Raw genomic sequence first — 7,322 nt, 5'->3', positions numbered from 1 at the left:
CACAAGTCTTTATGTCTCCTACACGTGACATCTCTGGGTTTTAAGGTAATAAAATGTACTGGAATATTCTGCGGAATTATTTCGGGGCTGGGTGTTCGAATCGTGGCATCAACTATCCAGAATAGATTCTTAGGCGGGGCCATTAACACTACCAGGACACTGGGCCAGATTCACGAAACGTTCTTACGAACAAATTTGTTCTTAAGTCCCATTTACGAACATTTTACGAAGATTGTGGCATTCACCAATTTCTTCTTATCCTGGATTTATGCGTAGGTAAGAACAAATCCTACGAACACTCAGGAGTACTCTTACGCACATTTCAGTGCCGACATGTTGGCATGATTGTGTTTTCTTCTCTTGTGCAGTTCAATAAAATTCAATATTACAATGATAATTAAGTCATATTTATTTATTTCCTATTTTTGGTGATTCACAGAGAATTTTAAAATTACGTAAATGTGCCAATGACTTAACTTTAATCAACCAAATTGGAAACCTAGACAAATCTCAGAGTTTGGCATCGGTCTGATGAATTTTGTGGTCAACATCTTGGATTTCACGTTCAGCTTTGGAGATCAAGCTCTGGAACTCCGACACTTTGTTGCAGTATGTTGTGACCTGAGATTCACAGCTGTCCACCTCACTTCTAGCAGTGTCGACAGCATCAGAGGCCTGATCCATATCTATAGCGCCACCAATAGCCAGACCAGAGCCTGAAATAAATGTAAAGTAGATTCACATGACCAGATCGTGATTGTCCAAAGACGTCTTCAGTGTGTCTCACACTTGTCTTTTGGTAAATTTAGTCAAACACAAAATCACTGAACATGTTTCAGATCATCTGAAGCTTCAACTTTTATTTACTCACCAACAACCCATCCAACGAATGGGATGACCAGCAGACCAAGTCCTACATTCCTCATCGTCTCTGCTTCATCCCTCTTCTTTCTCATGTTCTCTAAAGTTTCTTTTGCTGATTCCAGGTTTCTCCTCTGGGTGTTCAGAGCATCTTTGTAGGTCTCCAAAGAAGACCTGTAAGAGCCCAGCTGTTTTTGTAGCTTGTCTAACTCTAACTGTTTCTCCTGTTTCAGCCTTGCTAAACGACCCTGGTCTGCAGTGAGAACCTCGGTCTGCCTGTCCAGGTCCTGGAGCTCCTCTGCAGCTATCCTCTCAGAGCTTTCTAGTTGTTGTTCCATATTTAGAATCTGTCTTCTGATATCATGAAAGGTTTGAGTGTCAGGAAGGACCATGTCTGCATGGACACTGAGGAGGATCTCTGAAACTTTATTGAAGGACTGGAGTCCACTCTTCAGTGGGACGATCACAGCCTGGGCCACTTTCCTCAGCTCCCTGTCCTGGGAACCTACAGAACTGTGAGTCCAAAAAGGAAAGCCTTAAGAACCCGGACCAACAGGGTTGACTTACCAAAACTTGATAGGTCATTACGGTGTTTCAATCGTTTTACATTAATATTGTGAACCGTCTATAAACCTTGTTATGACTTTGCATTTACTGATCATTGCTGTTAATTTTTCTTTTATGGTTTATAATTAGTATTTATAGTTCTGGACACCTGTGGTAGCAGGGGCAATAATTACTGTGGCACCAAAAGGCCCACCTGATTATTGTTGCCCAACCAGGACAAGTTCAACTCAGATAAATGTGGATAAGGGTTACAGGTTGAAATGTGATGCGTTTGTTTAGTGTTAGAGTCACGACTGTGATTGGTTTCTTGGAACAGGAAATGAATAAATCCAGTTTATTAAAGCTCATGTTATGACTGTTTCCAAAATACTAAGCATTTATCCGAGAATGCAGACAGGAGAAGATGCTAGCAGGAGAAAAGGTTTTTTCACAGTATTTACTGTCACAGCCCCATTCCCCCAGGTCCCTCCTGTCCCTCTGCCCCAGTAATTCTCCACTCTCCCTGCCTCTGCTCCACTCTACCTCCTGCCTCTGCTCCACTCTCCCTGCCTCTGCTCCACTCTACCTGCCTCTGCTCCACTCTACCTGCCTCTGCTCCACTCTACCTGCCTCTGCTCCACTCTACCTGCCTCTGCTCCACTCTCCTGCCTCTGCTCCACTCTACCTGCCTCTGCTCCACTCTACCTGCCTCTGCTCCACTCTACCTGCCTCTGCTCCACTCTACCTGCCTCTGCTCCACTCTCCCTGCCTCTGCTCCACTCTACCTGCCTCTGCTCCACTCTACCTGCCTCTGCCCACTCTACCTGCCTCTGCTCCACTCTACCTGCCTCTGCTCCACTCTCCCTGCCTCTGCTCCACTCTACCTGCCTCTGCTCCACTCTCCCTGCCTCTGCTCCACTCTACCTGCCTCTGCTCCACTCTACCTGCCTCTGCTCCACTCTACCTGCCTCTGCTCCACTCTCCCTGCCTCTGCTCCACTCTACCTGCCTCTGCTCCACTCTCCCTGCCTCTGCTCCACTCTACCTGCCTCTGCTCCACTCTCCCTGCCTCTGCTCCACTCTCCCTGCCTCTGCTCCACTCCACCTGCCTCTGCTCCACTCTACCTGCCAGCCACTCCCACCCAGTCAGCTCAACTCCACTCACCTGCAGCACAGCTGCAGCCGATTCCCAACCAGCCCGGCTTACAAGCCTCCCCTGCACTCTCAGTCTTTGCCAGGTTGTTCTTCTGCGTTTCCATGCAATACACTCCAGCACTTATCTGCCTGACGTCCTGTTGCTGAACCTGTTTGCCCCTGACCTGCCTGCACCGCCTGTCTCCCGGTAAACTCACCAGTAGTGATGTCCAAATGAGGCTTCATGAGGCTTTGAACCCTTTTGGACCATTGTGTTGAAAATTGGTTCATTACTCGAAGCTTCAATCATTTCGAACGCGGGGGTCGTCTGCTGGTGCATTGGTTGTACTGCAGCCATGCAAAAGGTTGATGACCCAGCAAGCGTGCGCTTTTGATGTTTTATTATTATTATTATATATATTTTAGGAACAGATGGGGGGTATGGGCCTAAGGTGCTTGGGTGAACTGGTGTGCTTATGCATTTTTATTTAAAAACAACAGTTTCTCCACAGTCGAGGGTTTGAGGCGGTTTCTCTTTTTTGAAACTATTTCCCCAGCTTTAGAAAACACCCTCTCGCAGGGCACAGAGGATGCTGGTGTTGCGAGGACTGGTGTTGCCAGGTGGTACAGGTTTGGGTATAGGGCTTTGTTTGTCGTCCAGTACACCAGAGGGTCCTGTGATCGTTCAAGTGGAGGGGCTGACAGATAATGCTGCACCTCCACTATGGCATCAGCGGTGGCATTCCTGGACGCTCTTGCTTCTTCAGCATCCCTGAGGGAACATCACTGGTGGGACACTTGCAGGATACTGGCTTTTAGTGGAACTGCTGGGAGGGGGACTAACTGACCTGTCGAGGGTTGAGATAGTGATGGACGGACGGACGGACGGAGGACGGACAGACAGACAGACAGACAGACAGACAGACATACATACATGCCTGTTCTTCCTCCAGGTTTTTAAACTTCTTTCACTCACTCTTTGTTAGAATGTTTTGTGCTCATTCCAGACCTTCCAGCATTGATTCTTGGACTGATTTCTCAGTATTGAACATTCCTGTTCCTGGCCTGCCTGTTCTTTCCCCGTTCTGGAAAATTGCCTTATTTTTATCGCCTTAAGTCTCTGCCTGCTCCCTGTCTGCTACTGTCGACCTGAGTTTTCCACATTCTTGGTCATTCTTGGTCGTCTTGGTATTATTATCAAACAGTGGACTTACTTCCGGAATGACTTTGGTGCGAGCTCTCATTACAAACTGAAACTGCTTTTGAATAAAATAACATTTCCTGCTAAGTGCTCCTCCGTTGTTTATGTGCTGCATCTGGGTCCAGTTTCTACCTGTGACGGATGGATGATAGATTGATAAATAGAGTGATGAAGAGGGAGGAAGCTGCTCCTGAGCCTTGATGTCTGGGGTCTTTTTATACTTTTATACAAAACTGGAACGATTAAACTGTTGGTATAAAAATCTCTTTACTGTGTTTGCTTTGTGTTTCTCTGCCATATGTTGATTGGTGGATCCACAAGTGGTAAATGTGTATCTGGGTATAGGTCACCATCGGACACCCCAGCCCAACCAACATCGTCAGAGTTCTGACGGTGTGATCACACCTCGCTAAAGCTGATGCACCCAGTGTTATTAGCTACAAGTGCAGTGAGTCTTATTCATGTGAAGGGAGTCACAGAGTGGCAGAAGCAGTTTTTAACTTGCTTTAGGCAGGTTGACTAATAAAGAGGAAAAGTGGAAGAATTAAGATAATTTGTTTGGACTCACGACTCAGATGACAGAATCATTGTGAAAGTGGGGTTAGCTCAATCAGTCGGGGACTGAGATGATCTCAAAGGGTTCAAGTTCAAAAAACTGGAAAGTGGGCCAGTAGCGGGAGGGATGCTTGGACAAGGCGTGTTTGGATGCTGAAGAATCAAAAAGATTATGTTTTTGGTGTCTCCAGGGAAGGGTACAGACATAAAGATAATCACTGTTTTTGGATGACAAACTCCCCATTATCTTGTATCCTCTAAGTTTGTCCCATAAGTTGATTCTGAGGTGTGTTAATAGGGAATTATTCCTCATAATTGAGTCCAAAAACAGCTGGGCTGACAATTGTAAATATTAAACCCTTCAATATTTTTGACCTATAATCTCCATGTGTGGTAAAAGCTGACGACCCCCGAGTCAGGACTGAATTGACAGGTGGAACAAATGTAGCCAATCAAGACACGAGCTGACTGAGGACTAAGGAAGCAGCCGTAAATAAAAACAAGCATGTTCCTGCTGCCTCCAGGATTTCCTCCAGTCTTTGTATTTGTAGTTTGGGATTTTTCCATTAAAAACGTTCCCAAGACCACCATCATTCTCTCTTCTATGTCTTCTTCTATGTTATGTGTTATATTTTCCATCTGTTACTTTGTTTCTTCTTCTTCATGTTTGTTTGGTGATATGTGATCATTGAGATTTCTGGCTTGGAAGATAAGATTCTAGATCAGTAGTGGGACAGAATCTGTGCTGGGATTATCAGAGCAAAACTGTCTGATGTTTTATTTTTTACAAAATATCTCTTAATATCTACAAAAAATCCTTATGTTTGAACCCTACTTTCGTAAGGTAATCCCCCCAATGGCACAATCCTGGATTGCTGAACTAATCTACCAGAAGATGGACAAAAAGGTGTGTTCAGGACAAGCTCAGCAGTCTCCTTGGCTGTAGAAGGCAGCGATCTGAAGAAGGCCATTCTTCTGACCCAGCTCTCATACTGACAATGACCTTTCTCATGGGCTCAATAGGTGTCTCATGGCATCAAAACTTCTGTTCAAGAGTCCTGTGGGATCAGATCCCCATTGGAAAATGCCACCTAAAATCATACAGCTGTGAGAGAGTGATGTGAACCCCTGTCAGATGGCAGAATATGGAACGGTCAAATGGTGTCTTGAGGAACCTCTGAGAAGTGATGATCTCATGGGGAGAAGATGCAGAGTGACGAAGATCCTGGCTTAATTTGAGCTTAATTTGGGGCAATTTACAGCCCGGGCTGATGGGCAGATTGGGATGGATACACAAATGCAGACAGTAGGCAGCAGGAATGGCGAGGCTGGCTATGGTGTTCATACCAGATAATCAGCCTGGGCAGGACAAACTCCACAGGTGGGTGTCAGTAAATGTTGTGTCTGGTGAATATGCACTATTTAGGAGGTCTTTATTGATACTGACTTGCTGCTAAGATTATCTCATTGATTGGTAATTGATCAATCATTTTAGTGCCAAAACAAATCTGCAAATTGGAAGAAAATGTTAGTTTTATCAGTTTGGTGTGAATATAATAGGATATTTTATCTCTTGTGGCTCTTTCAGCTATAGTGTTTCCAGTTTTTGGTGACCATTCTCTCTGATGCTGCTGTCTTTCGGGGATGGTACATCAACCACCACTGTAGTTTAACACCATGATTAAGCACCCGCATTCTATTCCATCCTCCTCAGTGTTCAACATTCTTGGAGAAGTCTCATATTTTGTCTTTCCTCTGTTCTTTTGGACTTTGGTTGTTTTATCTCCAACAGTCCTCACGATGCTCACTCAACCACAGTCTCCTTCTTGAAGGTTCTGATCTCTGAATGAAATTCTTCATGGGCCAGTGGCATCCAGACGTTTGGATAGAAATCAGGTGAGAAAAAGTATCAGGAGACACATGGATGGAAAAGATCCAATTGGTTGCAAGATTATTGTTGCCCAACCAGGACAAGTTCAACTCAGATAAATGTGGATAAGGGTTACAGGTTGAAATGTGATGCGTTTGTTTAGTGTTAGAGTCACAACTGTGATTGGTTTCTTGGAACAGGAAATGAATAAATCCAGTTTATTAAAGCTCATGTTATGACAGTATCCAAAATACTAAGCATTTATCCGAGAATGCAGACAGGAGAAGATGCTAGCAGGAGAAAAGGTTGTTTCACAGTATTTACTGTCACAGCCCCATTCCCCCATTCCCCCAGGTCCCTCCTGTCCCTCTGCCCCAGTAATTCTCCACTCTACCTGCCCCTGCTTATAAGCCTCCCCTGCACTCTCAGTCTTTGCCAGGTTGTTCTTCTGCGTTTCCATGCAATACACTCCAGCACTTATCTGCCTGACGTCCTGTTGCTGAACCTGTTTGCCCCTGACCTGCCTGCACCGTCTGTCTCCCGGTAAACTCACCAGTAGTGATGTCCAAATGAGGCTTCATGAGGCTTTGAATCCTTTTGGACCATTGTGTTGAAAATTGGTTCATTACTCGAAGCTTCAATCATTTCGAACGCGGGGGTCGTCTGCTGGTGCATTGGTTGTACTGCAGCCATGCAAAAGGTTGATGACCCAGCAAGCGTGCGCTTTTGATGTTTTATTATTATTATTATATATTTTAGGAACAGATGGGGGGTATGGGCCTAAGGTGCTTGGGTGAACTGGTGTGCTTATGCATTTTTATTTAAAAACAACAGTTTCTCCACAGTCGAGGGTTTGAGGCAGTTTCTCTTTTTTGAAACTATTTCCCCAGCTTTAGAAAACACCCTCTCGCAGGGCACAGAGGATGCTGGTGTTGCAAGGTACTGGTTTGCCAGGTGGTACAGGTTTGGGTATCGGGCTTTGTTTGTCGTCCAGTACACCAGAGGGTCCTGTGATCGTTCAAGTGGAGGGGCTGACAGATAACGCTGCACCTCCACTATGGCATCAGCGGTGGCATTCCTGGACGCTCTTGCTTCTTCAGCATCCCTGAGGGAACATCACTACTCACAAGCCTTCCGTCCCTGACTACGACTTCTG

General features: G+C 45.4%; 1 long non-coding RNA gene across 1 annotated transcript; it reads left to right on the top strand.

The window, feature by feature from the left end:
- Positions 1-4,266: 4,266 nt before the first annotated feature.
- LOC130521307 (uncharacterized) lies at positions 4,267-7,316 on the top strand. The gene is made up of 3 exons (XR_008949282.1): positions 4,267-5,203; positions 5,320-5,677; positions 6,089-7,316. It is a non-coding gene; the product is annotated as an uncharacterized LOC130521307 (long non-coding RNA).
- The last annotated feature ends 6 nt before the right edge of the window (positions 7,317-7,322 follow it).

This window comes from Takifugu flavidus, unplaced genomic scaffold (genome assembly GCF_003711565.1).
Source record: "Takifugu flavidus isolate HTHZ2018 unplaced genomic scaffold, ASM371156v2 ctg858, whole genome shotgun sequence".
Lineage (NCBI taxonomy): Eukaryota > Metazoa > Chordata > Actinopteri > Tetraodontiformes > Tetraodontidae > Takifugu > Takifugu flavidus.
Note: the sequence above shows the minus strand (reverse complement) of the source record. Positions and strands in the feature narration are given on the sequence as shown.